This window comes from Crocodylus siamensis, chromosome 15, assembly GCF_052110815.1.
Source record: "Crocodylus siamensis isolate JL-2025a chromosome 15, ASM5211081v1, whole genome shotgun sequence".
Classification (NCBI taxonomy): Eukaryota; Metazoa; Chordata; order Crocodylia; family Crocodylidae; genus Crocodylus; species Crocodylus siamensis.
This window is the reverse complement of record NC_143409.1, coordinates 50,673,899-50,691,412: the sequence shown is the minus strand read 5'-3', so window position 1 is coordinate 50,691,412 and position 17,514 is coordinate 50,673,899. Positions and strand designations below refer to the sequence as shown.

Here is a 17,514-nt window from a genome sequence, read left to right as displayed (position 1 = left end):
GTGCGCTTTTGATACGTTTTAGTTCAAAAGTGCCCCACCACCATTTTCTCTGCACTCATGCTCATTATGCTGTTTATAGAAATGGATGCTCTGCAGCACCAGGTGCCTTTTAAACTGTTAGCACTGTGGTGCGTGCATATTTAAAATGCCTTTACATTTTAATAATTGCTAATTGGTGACCAGCCTGGTAAGGAAATATTACCTACATTTGGAGACTAAATTCTGTAGGAGTTATGATGATGCGAGGCCATAGTTATACTTAGCTATAGTTAAGCGAAGGCACTGCAAAGGACTTCAGGAGTAATAGGCTTTACTGACTGCTGGATGACATGATAAAAGATGCAATGAGCAAAAACACTCATTTAGGAGGTTTTAGTGCAAAAAATGGAAGGGAAAGGTGTTGCACTTAGAAACCAAATTTTTAACCTAGTGCTTTATGAATTGACACAACATTTAGTTGAGGAATAACAGAAAGGCTTGTTTTAATAACCGTCAACAAGTTACAAAACTAAATGACAAAAAGGACTCTTTCCCAGAAATATGAAATAAGCTATTAGTCCTTAGTATTATCTTAGCTGCACAGAAATCTTTACCCAATGCAGGCGGAAAGCAGCTCTTGTACAGCCTCAAAGCGTGGATCCTCCACTTGTTGGATGGGTGGCAGGATGGCTTCTTGGTCTGGACTGCACACACTTAACTGGCAGCTCTGTCTAGTTCTTATGCTTTTTAATTGTATAGCTTCAAAGCATTCTTGCATGGTAGTTGGCTGATTAAAGTCTGAAGAAAACAGGGAGGAAAATACTGATTATCATATCATAACTGTTAATTGGTTCCTATTCTTGATTGTTTAGGTGTAAAGACCGTGTGTTTTTGCAGCCCCTGCAATTATAGGTCAGTCACAGATGATGGGCCTTGAGTGCTCAGACATGATGCTCAGAGGTGTCACCAAGCCTATCTTTGGGTATTTGTTTATCAATGGGGTTCATAACTCCAGATACACATGTCTAAATCATCCAGTGTAGAACACCTTATATATTAAGAAGGATATTGACACACAGAGAGATGTGGACAACATGGAGAGGGTCCAGAGGAGGGCCACCCGCATGATCCGGGGACAACAGGGCAGACCCTACAGTGAGAGACTGCAGGACCTGAATCTGTTAAGCCTTCACAAGAGAAGGCTGAGGGGGGACCTGGTGACCATCTATAAACTCACTAGGGGGGACCAGAAAGGTTTGGGAAAGACCTTGTTTCCCCTAGCGCCTCCTGGCATGACAAGGAATAACGGCGGCAAGTTGTTGGAGAGAAGGATAAGATTAGACATCCGTAAGAACTACTTCACAGTTAGGGCAGCTAGGATCTGGACCCAACTTCCAAGGGAAGTGGTGCTGGCTCCTACCCTGGGGGGTCTTTAAGAAGAGGCTTAATACCTACCTGGCTGGTGTCATTTGAGCCCAGTTTTTCTCCTGCCCAGCCGGGGGGTCAGACTTGAAGATCTACAAGATCCCGTCCGACCCCATTTCTATGTTTCTATGATTCTATGCTACAAGCATCTACAAGAGATGAATCTGGACATCTTCCCAAACATTATACAGCAAGACTATGAAAGATTTATTACAGAATCCATCCAACACAAAAAGAAGAAATGGAACCAATTACTAAGAAACAACTTTCCCAGGCACACAATAACCCTCAGAAGAACACCTCCAACACTGTACAATGTTCCAACATCATATTCAGTGAAATAGAAGGAATCAACAGTCTAATATTATCAGTCTCTCCATGTGCACACTAACCAAAGCTAAAAAATATGTCCCCTCCAAAGGCCTCAATTTCTGTCCAGAAAAACACCCAAATAAGATACTATAGTGTGGAGAACTAGAAGAATTTTTTGATGCCTCTGTCTGAAGGAATGTTTCCACCACCAAAAGGAATCCACTCTCAACATGAATTCATCTGGTGACAATATCAATGAAAGAATCATACATAGCCAAAACATAACCCTCCCGCCCCCTGATTGGACACCACACTGGACGAAACTCAACCCTTGATCGCTACATTGAGTGCTTCAGAGAAAGAATGAACAATGAAATACTCAACAACAAAAACCACTATAACAACTTCTCCATCTCAGAAAGAAGGGCCATAGACTCTAAGATCCAACCACCAAATAGTAATAAAACCAGCAGGCAAAGGAGGAGCTATTGTTATCCTTAACTGTGAAGTCTACATAAAAGAAACTAACAGACAACTCTCTGACATTACCTACTACAAAAAAGAAATAGACAAAGATCCCACTATCCTTTTCTTCTCATAACTCAAAACCATCATCAAAACATTTCCATCAGAACTACAAGAAAAACTTCACACCCTGATCCCTACACTACCCAATCCAAGGACTTTTTACCTTCTCAACCAAGGAAACCCCATCAGACATATCATTTCTAAAAATGGAACCCTAACAGAAGAAATATATACCAAGGGACCGGTTGTCTCTCAGGAAGTGGGGGGGGGTGCCCAGGGCTCTCTCGGGGGGATTAAGGTGTCTCTTCACTAATGCAAGAAGCATGGGGAACAAGCAGGAGGAGCTTGCTCTCCTGCTTGTAAGTAGTAAAATTGACCTGGTTGGCCTAGTGGAGACATGGTGTGATGAAACTTTTGACTGGGCAGTAGACATAAAGGGCTATAGGTTGTTTAGAAGAGATAGGAAGGGGAAAAAAGGTGGAGGGGGTTGCGCTCTATGTTAGGGGCCAGTATACCAGTTCTACCTTCCAAATGGGATCAAAGGAAGGCTTAACTGAGACCCTGTGGGTCAAGCTTCAAGGAGGGCGGGGGGAGAGGGATCTGGCGGTAGGGGTGACTACAGGCCACCACATCAGGAGGAAGAGCTGGATCTGGAATTCTCCAGGCGGCTGGTGGAGGCCGTGCGTGCAAAGGATATTGTGGTCATAGGTGATATGAATTACCCTGACATCAACTGGGAGGAGCAGTCGGCCAGGTCTAACCACTCACGAAGATTCCTGACATGCGTACAGGACCTACACCTCATGCAGGAGGTACTTGTCCCCACTAGGGAAACGCCATACTGGATCTGGTATTAGCCTCTGGGGATGACCTGGTGGGGGAGGTGCTAGTACAAGAGAGGCTAGGGAACAGTGATCATGAAATGATCCCGTTTGCTATTCAGAGGAAGGTGGGGAGGGTAACTAGCACAGCGCAAATGCTTGACTTTAGGAAAGCCAACTTCGATGTGCTCAGGGCAGTAGTCAGGGAGGCACTTGGAGCCCAGGGGGTAGCTAGTATGGGGGTCCAGGAAAGGTGGTTCTTCCTCAACGAGGCTATCCTTGAGGCGCAAAAGGATGCAATTCCTCTGCGCAGAAAGGCTGGAAAAGGGTCCAAGAAACCTTCATGGCTGAGCACGGATATGCAGGCTGGCCTGAGGGCAAAGAAAAAAGTGTACTGGCAGTAGAAGCAGGGGGCAGGGACAAAGGAGGAGTACCTGTCTTCTGACAATGGGGTACTCTCCGGTGACAGTGTAGAGAGGCCCAGGAAAGATGTGAGTCCCCCGACTGTTAGTTCAGACCTAGTTAAGGATTACCTGGAGGGCTTAGATGTGTCCAAGTCGGCAGGCCTGGATGACCTTCATCCGCAGGTGCTGAGGAAATTGGCTGGTGTCATTGCGGAGCCATTGGCATGGCTGTTTGAGGACTCCTGGTGCTCAGGCCAAGTCCCTGAGGACTGGAAAAGGGCCAATGTGGTCCCTATTTTCGAGAAGGGGAGGAAGGAAGAGCCTGGCAACTACAGGCCAATCAGCCTCACTTCTATCCTGGGGAAGGTCTTTGAAAAAATTATCAAGGGTGACAGTTGTGAGAGCCCTGCAGGGGAAGTGATGTTGAGGGGTAACCAGCATGGGTTCGTGCCAGGCCAATCCTGCCTGACTAACCTGGTCTCTTTCTATGACCAGGTAACAAAGAGCTTAGATGTGAAGGAGGAACTCGATGTCATCTTCTTGGACTTCCAGAAGGCCTTCAACACAGTGTCCCACCCAGTTCTGGTGGACAAGCTGAGGGACTGCGGCACTGATGAATGCACGGTCACATGGGTGGCAAACTGGCTCCAGGGGCGCACCCAGAGGGTGGTGGTGGACGGATCAATGTCGACCTGGTGGAGTGTGGGCAGCGGAATCCCCCAGGGCTCGGTCCTTGGGCCGATGCTGTTCAATGGCTTCATTAGCGACCTGGATGAGGGTGTGGAGAGTTCAAGTTTGCTGATGACACCAAGCTGTGGGGTAAAGTGAATACACCGGCAGGCAGGGACCGCATCCAGGCAGACCTGGATAGGTTGGAGAAGTGGGCGGATCTGAACAGGATGCGGTTCAACAAGGACAAGTGCAGGGTGCTGCACCTGGGGAGAGGGAACCAGCATTATGGTTATAGGTTAGAGGCTGACCCTCTCGGCAGCACAGAGGCAGAGGCATCTTGAAGTCAGGATTGACTCCAGGATGAATATGAGTCACCAATGCGATGGAGCAATAGGCAGAGCCAACTGCACCCTGTCCTGCATCAACAGGGGCATCACTAACAGGTCTAGAGAGGTCTTGCTCCCCCTCTATGCAGCGCTGGTCAGGCCACAGCTGGATTCCTGTGTCCAGTTCTGGGCGCCACACTTCAGGAGGGATGTGGAGAACCTGGAGAGGGTCCAGAGGAGGCCACTCGTATGGTTGAGGGCCTCCATGGCCAGCCCTATGAGGAGAGGCTGGGGGACCTGAATCTCTTCAGTCTCCACAAGAGGAGACTGAGGGCAGGGATCTTGTGGCTGCCTACAACCTTATCAGAGGCCAGCAGCAGGGACTCAGGGAAAGTCTGTTCCCCAGGCCCCCCTTGGGGTCACCAGGAACAATGACCACAAGGTGAGGGAGGAGAGGTTTAGGTTAGATATTAGGAAGAACTACTTCACTGTCAGGGTGGCCAGAGCCTGGAATAGGATTCCCAGAGAGGAAATCTTCAAGAGGAGACTGGACAGGCACCTGGCTGGGGTCTTATGACCCCTGCCACCCCCAGTGCTCCTTCCTGCCCATGGCAGGGGGTCGGACTCAATGGTCTGTCTAGGTCCCTTCCGACTCATTGATTCTATGATTCTATGATTCTAAATATCAGGTTTCATTGAATCCATTTAAAAACTGCTTGTCACCCAAAGACCAAGACACAACAGATTTCCCAAGAAAATTCAAAAACATAGACCCCCCTTCCCAACAATACCCTCCTACCCACCATGGATGTCATGAGCTTATATACCAACATCCCACATCAGGGTGGCATCTAACCCTGCTTCACATATCTACAAGAATGAGACTACAACTCAGCATACAGACCTTAGGACATCACTGAACTCATATACTGCATCCTCACACACAACAACTTTGGTTTCAACAGCCAACACTTTCTTCAAACCATAGGCACAGCTATGGGCCCCAAAAATAGCCCCAAAATATGCCAACCTTTTTATGGCCCACCTAAAAGAAGACTTCCTCAAGAACTGCATTATCAAACCCTTACTATTCCTGAGATACATAGATGACATCTTCATCATTTAGACTGAAACCCTACAATCTCTGATTTCCACCAAAGAATCAACAATCACGAGGGCACATGCCCCTGGATCTGTGCGCGGGATGACAGCAGGTTGCCGCTGCAGGCTAATGCCAGTGGTGGCACTGGGCTGTTCCTGGCACTCAGCACACCTGCTGTCATCCCAGGTCAAGATGCAGGGGCATGTGCCCCCCGGGAAGAGCCCAACACTGCTCCCCAGTGCTCCCACTTCCTACTTCCCTAACCCCTGCACCATGCAGGCAGCTGGTGTGGGCTGCATCCCCAGGAATGGCACCCCTCCTCCTCCCCTTCCCTAATCCCAGCCTCACTCCCTCCCTCCTTTCCTCCCTCCCTCCCTCACCACCTTGGGAACCTATCCCTATTTGTTACATTATAAAATGGTTTTGCTTTAGGCAAGGGAAACCTGTGTAGCCTATGACTGAATCTCTGAATCTCTCTGAATCTCTCCAAATCAATTCAGATACTTCTGATTCGATATGGATCTCTTAAGTGGTCTCCCAATGCAATTCATATTCAGAAATTCAGCTGCTGTATCGGGCTGAATCTCCTCCAAATCAAATATACTACTGAAGCTGATCACAGCCCTAATTGTTACCACAGATTTGCCCTGGCCACTCCCCTTTGCTCCAGAATTCTGCTGTGTGGGGCCATCTGCGTTAATTCTCATTATACATTTTCTGTCTTCAGGAATTTTGGGTGCAGGTGGTATGTTGCATGGGGGAAAAATTGCATTTTCTACAGTGCTGCTTTAGCATGAACCTTCCTTATCTTTGGCCTCTATTCCAGAGTTCAGTAAAAGTCAAATATTTGCTTCCATCATCTGTGCTTTGGTATCTTATTACTTCCTTAGAGGTATTTTTTTCTCTGCTGTTGTTTTGAAACATTTATTGGTTGCAGCTTTCCAAATCTCTGTTTGCTTTGTTTGATAAGAGATCCTGTTCTTTGGAACCCTCGGGTGACATGAAAAGGCCCTCCTTGTCATATCAGCAGGGCCACAAAGTTATTAAAAGTCTGGGAAGGTGCCACTAAGGTAAACAACTTTCCAGTGAAATCAGGTCCAATTTCTGATCCCAGTGGCCTTCTTTTATACCCAGGCTGACCCCTCTCATGTCAACAGGGAGCACCACAGTTACTGACCCCTCGGCTCAGTTTATTTTTTACCAATGGTAATTAATCCTCCAGGTATGGACAAGCCAAGGTGGATGGTTTATTACCTCTGTGTTGTGGGTGGTTTGGTTTTAACCATAGATCCTCTCCTGGGTTATCTTGGGTGTCACCTATGAGTCAACCTCTAACAGGATGCACTGCTACTTGCAGGACTGGCACCTGCTTATAGTAACACTAATCCTGTTCCTTAGTCTCCGGTATCCCCAGCCCCAATCCTGTCCTCACCTGCCACAACTTTGGTTTTATTGGTATAGGATGGAAAGTTACATCCAGAAAAACTAAGGTATGCCCTGATCTGCACTGTCTCTCGGGGTTCTTTTGCCCATGCCCTGTCTCAGGGCTCTGACAGACTGGTCACAATTCACTGGATCACAATGCCAGCCAGCCACCCCGGCAATATTCTTAGCCCCTCTCCAGTGCACGTTCAGTGGCCTTTTTACTTCCCCTTCAGCCACTCTCATCCCTCATGGCTTACAAAGTGCAATGAACAATAAAGACCATGAAGAAGCTGCAGCTAAATTACAAGACATGAAGAAGCTGCAACTGGGGAATATTTCTAAAACCTCTCTTAGGCTCCTACCACAATCTGATGGCTCCTGAAAGAGACAGCCATGATAGAATACAAGGATAGAAAGAAGCTGTCAGTGAAAAAAAGAATAAGCATGAGATAGGAAGACAGGAAAGATGAATGCAGAAAGAGTGACAAGAAGTCATGGAAAATAAAAATGGGTAGGGGAAGAAAAGGTAAACCAGGGAAGAAAGCAGGGAAAAAGAAGGGGGGGAAAGGCCTAATGGAAACACTACAGGGATAATAGTACAAGGTGAGAGAGAGGCTCTCAAAGAAAAAGGAAATGGAGGAAATCAGGAAGATGAATTGAAATACAATAGAGGAGGAGGGGAGAAAAGGTGGGGGAAAAATGTACAAGGTAAGCTCAGGCAGGTACCTGGTGAATCAGATGTCAGGCAGGCTGTAATGCATCATAAATCCAATGTCTGTATTGAGACCATGATTTTTTTATCCAGTAGATTTATTAAATGTTCACAGGCTTGTCTACAGAAGGTATTTTGTAAGTTCCTGTCACAGTGCACTAGGTTGCCCTGCTCGTTTAAAGAGCTGAAACTGCTAGGGGAAGAGCCCTAGCAGTGAGGTGGAAGCCCCAGCTGCTGGTTACCAGGGCAGCCAGAAGGAGCTAGTGGCCCGCACCTGACCGGAAGGGGCAGGGCCTGGCTCATATATAAACCCCAGGGCTGAGGCCAGGACGGCAGTTCCCTGCCAGCAGCCAAGGGGGAGGGAGCTCTCTCAGAGCAAGCAAAGGGGAGAGGCCTGACTGCACGAGCAGCTCCTGATACTGTTGTGGGATGGAGTATTCCCCAGTAGGATTTAAATGACGTTATAGCTGGGGGGCTTGAATTTATGTTACAGCCCAGGGGCTTGTGTTTCGTTTTTCATTGTATAACACCAGTGGTTTGGGTGAGGCTATTAGGGGAAGGAGGAGGCCTCATAGGGGACCCACAGCAGCGTAGGGGACCCCAGTGCCAGAGAGGGCATAGCACTTGGGGTGCAACAACCCCACTGCCAGAGAGGGTGCAACATTTGGGGTGCACAGACCCCAGGCGCCAGAGAGGGCACAGTACCTTGCAGGACTGTGAGGGGCAGAGTGAGACAGGGCTGCAGAGGTTCCCAGGGAGGACAAGGGGGCCAAATTACAACAAGGCCCAGACCAAATAATGTCAGTACCATCTGCAAGGCTTAGGGCATGGTAAAGGGGTGGTTGGAGCCACGCATAGCCCATAAGGCTAGGGTGCCCCCAGACAGCTGTTGTGACATCAATCTTGGAGCAGGATCCACCAGGGACCTATCTCTCTGGAGGAGTGTCCTTGCTGGCTGAAGGTCCTTTTGAGATTTGTTAGGTGGCCGTCACAGGTATTCTCCTCACTGCAGATTTGGTGGTATTGGACTGCTTGGCTGTAAATTACAGCTTTCGTGGTGTGTTTAGGGTGATTGCTGGTTCTGTGTAGATATGTATGTTGGTCTATGGGTTTCCTATATAAGGTGGTTTAAATTTTACCATTTTGGATATTGATCGTGATCATGGAGACCACTGTTCTAATGAAATAAGGTAGTTATATATAGCAGAAGCTTTCATGGGAGGAAGCTCATTTAATCAGATGTTGTGTATGGACATGGTATCCACCCGGATACCACATGAAAATTTGCTGCAGTACAAAAAGAAAACCCCCGCAGATCAGACACCGTTAGTTATGACATATCACCCTTCCTTGGAACCTACATAGAAAATCCTCAAAGAATTGAAACTCATACTAGAAGAAGACCCAATTATTAAAGAGATTTTTCCAGAACCACCCATTCTAACCTTTAAACAAGCACCAAACCTCACTAACCTCATCACCAGAAGCAAACTCCCTATGACCCAAACCACATCAAATGGATCCAGACCATGCCAGGGCAAGAAATTCAAAACCTGCCAACAGATCTCCAGCTCCCCCTCAATAACTACACCCCAGAACAGAACCATCCTCATTCCTGGACCTTATAGCTGCACCTCCAAAATGTTATACGTCTCATCCAGTGCACCAAATGCCCTGATGGAAAGCATGTAAGAGAAACCAAACAGCAGCTGTGCACCAGAACGAATGCACACCAGAAATCTATCAAAGACAAGAATACCCAATTACCTGCTGGGGCACATTGCTCACAAGACAATCACTCCCTCTCCAATCTCTCAGTTGTAATTCTCAAAGGGAACTGTCATGGCAAGGGTTCCTGCAGGTTGGCTGCGATCTCCCCAATGCCCCCTTACCATGCCAAGTTGGCCTGATGGGCACCCTCTATTCTCACCCATCACCTCTTTGATGGTATGAACGATAGGGAGGCTTTCAGTCTTCTTGGGCAAAGTCTTGATTGACTCTCCAGACCCCCTGAGCTATCCATGCACGAGAGGAAGCTTTGCGACCGCTCGGATTTAGCTGGGTAGCCAATATCAGCTTGCAGGGACATGTAACTCTCCTTGACATAGAGAGATTCCCCCCGCCCCTCTTTTGTCTACTCAACCTGTCCTGTACAGGGTACAGCCATCCATTCCCATCTTCAACATCAAGCATAAAACTTGCCTGTTTAACACATAAGTCTGTGGCAGAAATTTTAACTACTCTGGACACCATCACTGGCCTGAAGGTGGCTGTTCTCAGGCAGCAAACTGGTAAAAACCAATTTGAAGGGGAAATTGTGGAAGATGAAATCACCCACAGACTACAGTGTGTTAAGCATGACTGAAACAAGGGACTAGGGATTCCTATCCCATTACCTGGGTTAGCTTTATGACTCCTTTGTTCCGATGGCTTTACTACTCGCTTGCTTGTATCTCCCAGCACTGGTCCCCTCCTCCCTCTCTCTCTTTACCCCTCCTTCTGCTTTTGTATTCAAATTTCTCTTCTTATACACTGCTTTGTGCATGTCCATACACAGCATCTGATTAAATGAGCTTCCTCCCATGAAAGCTTCTGCTATATATAACTATCTTATTTCATTAGAACAGTGGTCTCCAGCCTTTTTATGGTGAAGATCACTTTTTGGAACTAACGGGCATCCCAGAATCTACCGCTCACCCCCCCGCCCCGCCCTGCCATCCACCTGCCCCAACCCGCCTGCCCCCTACCCCACCTGGTGCCCCGCTCCATCTCCTGCCCCACACGTCCCTTGACCACAGAGTGTCCCAGACCCAGTCAGGCCAGGGCCCGATCCCACTTCTGTGCCACAGCAGCACTGAGCCATGCCTGGCCAGCAGCCAGAAGAATGTGGCGTCAGGCCCTGCCAAGCTGGGTCTGGAAATCTCCATAGTCCAGGAGCTTGCAGTGGGGCTCAAGGCACAGTGGTGGCAGCCTCTGTCACCTTTGCCCCCACAGAGATGGTGGGGAGACCCCTGCGCCCTTAGAGGAGCCCCCTGAGCTCCAATCCTCCCACCACGTGGCTGGGCTGGGGCCCACTTATCTTCCCCTGCTCCTGGCTGGGCCACATGGTTAGCTGCTCACCGTGGGGGCCTCAACCTGGTCCCCACCTCTTCCCTCCACCACAGGTTGATCTGCTGGGGCTGAGAGCAGTGGGTGTGTGCATGCACACATGCCCAGCTGTCCCCCCAGCCCAGGATCTACCAAAAGATGATCCAGGATCTACCTGTAGATCGGGATCCCCAGGTTGGTGACCACTGCATTAGACTATACAGTGCAAATCTACCCTGCCTTCTAATAGGAAAGTCCCACAGAACACTTGGGAAGATGAGTCCCAGGGCTTGGCATCACTAACTTTTTCTTGAGGAGCTCCTGATGCTGGCTCCCAAGAGACTCTTGGGGTGTATCAGCATCCATGTCTATAGCCCTTCTGGGCCTACTTCAGGCAAAGGACTCCTGTATAGTTACCCAGATGTAGCTCAGAGCCCAAATGGCCACAGGATTACCTGCCTTTCTCTCAGCACTGGCATCTAAAGGATAATGGAGCCAATGGCATCTTCCCTAAAGCCTCCTGAGAGCAAACTTATCTACTCTGGAGAGTCTAGTCAGACCCCAGTGTTACCCAGGAACAACTTTGTGAGCCATGGAAGCACAGGACATGGAAAGGCCGAAGCAGTAGGGAGGGTGTAAAACATGGTGACTAACAGTGTCCATAACAGTTTCAGAAGCCTGAGCCTTTGTAGGGGGGATCTTATGGCTGCCTACAACCTTATCAGGGGTCAGCAGCAGGGACTCGGGGAAAGTCTGTTCACCAGGGTCCCCCTTGGAGTCACCAGGAACAATGGCCACAAGCTGAGGGAGGAGAGGTTTAGGTTGGATATTAGGAAAAACTACTTCACGGTAAGGGTGGCCAGAGCCTGGAATAGGCTTCCCAGAGAGGCGGTGCTCTCACCTTCCCTGGAGATCTTCAAGAGGAGACTGGATAGGCACATGGCTGGGGTCTTATGACCCCTGCCACCCCCAGTGCTCCTTCCAGCCCATGGCGGGGGGTCGGACTTGATGACCTGTCTCTGTCCCTCTCGACTCAGTGATTCTGTGATTCTATGATTTGCTGGAGGAAAAGAGAAAGTGTCCCTGGTTGCTGTGCTCTGTGCCATGCATGCTACCCTATGTTCTCTTTCCCGACATCCCTGGCAGACAGGGCCTTAAGTTGAAGTGGCTGCTATCACCCTATTTCCTTGTTTAAATAGGGGGGGGCCCACATCCGAGACATTGCGGAGAGGATCCCGCAGCTCCTCTGGCCCACAGACCACTACCCCATGCTCCTTATTCATGTGGGCACCAATGACACGGCTCGGAGCACCCCCTGCCAGGTCATGAGGTGCTACAGGGAGTTGGGAGCGGGGCTTAGGGGTCTGGAAGCTCAGGTGGTGTTTTCGTCGATCCTCCCAGTCTCGGGCTATGGGCTGAGGAGGGAGAGGAGGATCCACGCGGTGAACCAAAGACTGCGGCGCTGGTGTTATCGGGAAGGCTTTGGCTTCCATGACCACAGCCCGCTCTTTGGAGAGAGAGGCAGCGAGCTGCTGGGAAGAGATGGCCTCCACCTCTCTCCCCTGGGGAGGAGGCTCTTCTCAGCCAGGCTGGCTGACCTGCTCCACCGGGCTTTAAACTAAGCCCGCTGGGGGATGGGGGGACTACTGCCCCTGCTGGCCCGCTGAACGGCCCTTGCAAAGCCAGTGGACCAAGGCACTTAAGGGGGCACTTAAGGGAGCTCACCCCTGCCCCAGCCCTGGCACAATCTGTGGGCAAGGCAAGAGCCCCCAAGGGCACACTTGCCTGCCTGTACACTAATGCCAGGAGCCTGGGCAACAAGCAGGACGAGCTCGTCCTCCTGCTCAGTGCAAAGAAATATGATGTCATTGGGATAACGGAGACCTGGTGGGACTCCACCCATGACTGGACCACGGGTATAGAGGGCTATACCCTATACAGGAGGGATCGTGTTGACAAAAGGGGCGGGGGTGTAGCTCTCTATGTGAAGGAAAGCTACATGTCCCTGCAAGCTGATGTTGGCGACCGACATGGACAGCTAGAGACCCTCTGGGTAAAAATTCGTGAGGAATTCGGCACAGGGGACACAATGGTGGGAGTCTACTACAGACCTCCCACTCAAAGTCCCGAGCTTGACCAGGAGTTCGCCCGGGAACTGACTGAGGCCGCTTGCTCCAGGACCTTGGTTGTCATGGGTGACTTCAATTACCCGGACATCTCGTGGGAAGATCACTCAGCTAAATCTGAGCGGGCGCAAAGCTTTCTCTCGTGCGTGGATGACCTCTACCTGACTCAAGAAGTCTATGGGCCAACGAGAGCCAAAGCGCTGCTTGACCTGGTACTGGCTACGGGGGACGACCTAATCGGCGACCTAGTGATTGATGGGAAGTTGGGTGACAGCGACCACAAGCTGATCACCTTCACCATCCGCCGTAAAGCTGGCAAGTCAGTCAGCAACACAGAAGTCTTTGACTTCAGAAAAGCCGACTTTGACAAGCTCAAGAGGCTAGTCGGTCAGGCCCTCAGGGACCATGACCCCAGGGAGATGGGAGTTCAAGAAGAGTGGTTGCTTCTCAAGGAAGCGATCCTCAGTGCACAAGCTAAATCTATTCCAACACGGAGGAAAGGCAGCAAGAAGGCACAGCAGCCCCCCTGGCTCTCCAGAGACCTAGCGGACCTACTGTGGCTAAAAAGGAAAGCCTACAAAGGATGGAGGATGGGATTCACCTCCAAGGAGGATTACTCCACGCTGGTCCGGTCCTGCAGGGAGCAAACCAGGAAAGCCAAGGCTGCAACTGAACTCCAACTAGCTTCAGGCATCAAGGACAACAAAAAGTCCTTTTTCAGATATGTGGGGAGCCGGAGGAAAAGCAAGGGCAATGTTGGACCCCTGCTAAACCAGATGGGGCAACTGACAACTGACGCCCAGGAAAAAGCCAACCTATTAAATAGGTACTTTGCGTCAGTCTTTCATCAGTCACACGGGATGCCCATGCCTGCTATGAGACAGGGAAATCTGGGTGAGGGGGATCCCCTACCCTCCATCAATGCTGACCTCGTGAAGGAACACCTTGAGAAGCTGGATACCTTCAAGTCAGCTGGCCCTGACAACCTGCACCTCAGGGTACTCAAGGAGCTGGCCAGAGTCATAACCCAGCCCCTGGCACGGGTCTTTGAAAACTCCTGGCACTCTGGTGTAGTGCCCGAAGACTGGAAGAAGGCCAATGTGGTGCCGATCTTCAAGAAAGGGAGGAGAGTGGATCCGGCTAACTACAGGCCCATTAGCCTGACTTCTATCCTGGGGAAGATCTTGGAAAAGTTTATTAAGGAGGCCATCCTTGAGGGACTGGCCCAGGCTAACATTCTAAGGGACAGCCAGCACGGGTTTGTTGCGGGTAGGTCTTGTTTGACCAATCTCATTTCCTTCTATAACCAGGTGACCTATCACCTGGACAAAGGAGAAGAGATTGATGTCATATATCTTGACTTCAAAAAAGCTTTTGATCTGGTATCCCATGATCACCTCTTGGCCAAACTGGCCGGTTGTGGCCTTGGCTCCACCACTATCTGCTGGCTGGGAAATTGGCTTCGTGGTCGGACCCAGAGGGTTGTGATTGATGGCAGTCACTCATCGTGGTGCCCTGTGACCAGTGGGGTCCCTCAAGGCTCTGTCCTGGGACCCATACTGTTCAACATCTTCATTAACGATGTGGACATTGGAATCAGGAGTGGACTGGCCAAGTTCACCGATGACACCAAACTTTGGGGCAAAGCATCCACGCCAGAAGATAGGCGGGTGATCCAGGCTGACCTGGACAAGCTCAGCAAATGGGCAGACGAGAACCTCATGGTGTTTAACACCGAAAAATGCAAGGTTCTCCACCTTGGGAGGAAAAACCTGCAGCACCCTTATAGGCTCGGCAGTGCTACGTTAGTTAGCACTACAGAAGAAAAAGACTTGGGGGTCATCATTGACCACAAGATGAACATGAGCCTGCAATGCGATGCTGCGGCTAGTAAAGCGACCAAAATGCTGGCGTGCATCCATAGATGCTTCTCGAGCAAATCCCAGGACGTCATTCTCCCCTTGTACTCGGCCTTGGTGAGGCCGCAGCTGGAGTACTGCGTCCAGTTTTGGGCTCCACAATTCAAAAAGGATGTGGAGAAGCTTGAGAGAGCCCAGAGGAGAGCCACGCGCATGATCAGAGGTCAGGAAAACAGACCTTACGACGACAGGCTGAGAGCCATGGGACTCTTTAGCCTGGAAAAGTGCAGGCTCAGGGGTGATCTGATGGCCACCTATAAGTTTATCAGGGGTGAACACCAGGATCTGGGGGAACGTCTGTTCACCAGAGCGCCCCAAGGGATGACGGGGTCGAATGGTCACAAACTCCTGCAAGACCATTTCAGGCTGGACATAAGGAAGAATTTCTTTGCTGTCCAAGCCCCCAAGGTCTGGAGCAGTCTGCCAGCAGAGGTGGTTCAAGCACCTACATTGAACACCTTCAAGAGTAAATTGGATGCTTATCTTGCTGGGATCCTATGACCCCAGCTGACTTCCTGCCCTTTGGGTGGGGGGCTGGACTCGATGATCTCCTGAGGTCCCTTCCAGCCCTGATGTCTGTGAAATCTATGAAAATCTATGAAAGTACCACTACAATTTCCAGAAGCTGCTTTTTGGGGAAAAGGTGCATGTTCTATAACAGAACATACCATGCATGTCAGAAATCTCTCAAACCCTGACACCTCGCCAATGCCACAAACATCAATTTGCCTGACTCCTGTCAGCATGCCTGACTCCATCAGTCTCTGCATGACCAGTGATCAGTGCCCTTTGCACTTAACACAGTCATTGGACAAGGTCAGGGGAGCCTGGACACAAAGGGCCTGGTCAGACTAAACTTAAGGAAGTCAAAGCTTCCAATTGGACTTATCACCACATAGTCAAACTACCCCAGCTGGCTTATCAACACTTGAGTGGTAAGTTACCATGCATGAAGAAAACCTATCATCAAGGGTGGGTCCAGATGTGGTGGATTGGAGCAGTTGTACCCTTCTTTAATACCTGCTCCACCTGAACTGTAAAGCAAACTGCTTGGGAGAGGCAGTGACATTTCTATCATTTAGGCAGTACTGCAAGGAGGGGGCGGGGTCAGTTGAATCAATGCCTCATTGTCGGCTCTCTGATTTCTGCTAATCTGTCTACACTCCTCAGGTATGAATGACCCTCTGCCCTTTTTAATAGTCTTAATGTTCCATTATTCAAACTCTGTCTTCTTCTGCAAGGTTTCTCCCTTTTAGCCATTCCTAGTAATGTCTCTCTTCTATTTCACAGGCCTGTAGACTATTTTTAACTCTAAAAATGTTCATTCAGGTGTGTCAGTATTAACTCAGGTGTAGAAATGACTGACAAGGCGTGTCTACACATGCACAGTTATTATGCAATATCCTAAATTACTGCACAGTAAACTAAACGTAACTGTGCAGTACAGGTATTATCTACACATGCATCCCTGTACTGTGCAGAGACAACTTCCACAGGTGTATTTTTCCAAGATATGTCTCTGAACAGAAGTGACCAGAATTATGCTCCAAGGAGACCACCCATCCCCACTTCCCCCTGTCCCTGCCTTGTGCAATGCTACCAGTCCCTCCACCTTAACCTCTGCTTGAAACACCTGGCCTGATGGATCCTAGCATCTGATCTGCCCTTCTCGCAGCTGTATCATATTGGTGGCTCCTAGCTGGGTGGATCCAGGTTGGGTGTAATTGCACCACCCTTTAATTCCTGCTCCACCCAAACTTTAAAACCGACTGCCTGAGAGAGGCAGTGACATTTCTATTCAGGCAGTGCTGACAGAGTGAATTGTCTTCATGGTTTATTAACATCTCCCTGATCATCTCTCAGCTCCACTGATGCTAACCACCCGCTCTCCTTTTTAACGGTGTTGATGTTCCACCATTCCAATTATATTTTCTTCTGCAATGTTGCTGTCTGTCAGCCATTCCTGGTAATGTCTCTCTTCTATTTCACAGCCCTGAAGACTTTTTTTCAGCTCTAGATAAAAGTCTTTACTCAGATGTGACAGTATATTAACTCAGGTGTGAAATGACTGACAGCAAACAATAGGGTACCTGTCAAGACTTTCAGGAAAAACCAACTTTGTTTTGGGACTAGAAGACATGCATTTACCTATAACCTCAGAATGAATGACACTTTTTAAAAAATTATTTTGACTAGTTTTTCCTAGCTTGATGTGTTGTCTTTAAACTATATATAATGTAGCAAGTGAGTGCACACGCTGTATTTGTATTTGTTTTGATCTTAAATTAAATAGTACAATACTAGCATCCTTGCATATTCATTGGCTAGTTTTTCTCTTACCTGGAGAAAAATGTGTTGTGTTTTATAGGCGATGGTGCACCACCCCATCTGTACACCCCTTTTGAAAATTCTAGATCCACCCATTCCTATCATGGTGGTCTTGTCCATTGACACCAGTGTGATCATTGGACATAACAACAGAATCTGTCCCTGGATTTTCAGTGGAAACAGCTTTTCTCTTGTAACAGGGCTCTAATGATGTGTCTGTTTTACCAAGATTCCTGAGGGCATGTTTCTTTATCTGCCAAACTTAATGAGGAAATGAAGAGCAAACACAGAGGTCTTTTGAACTACAAAACAAATTGCGAAGACTGAAAGAGGGGAAAAGTTCAGTGG

The 17,514-nt window shown here is 49.0% G+C and overlaps 1 protein-coding gene across 1 annotated transcript in view; it reads right to left on the bottom strand.

Annotated features, from left to right (window-relative positions):
• Positions 1–17,514, bottom strand: part of LOC149852736 (uncharacterized) — a 68,506-nt gene that overhangs the window by 4,723 nt on the left and 46,269 nt on the right. Inside the window, exon 2 of the mRNA XM_090029801.1 lies at positions 594–777. The gene's annotated coding sequence lies outside the window, so the exon portion shown is untranslated. The remainder of the gene's footprint in view (positions 1–593; positions 778–17,514) is intronic.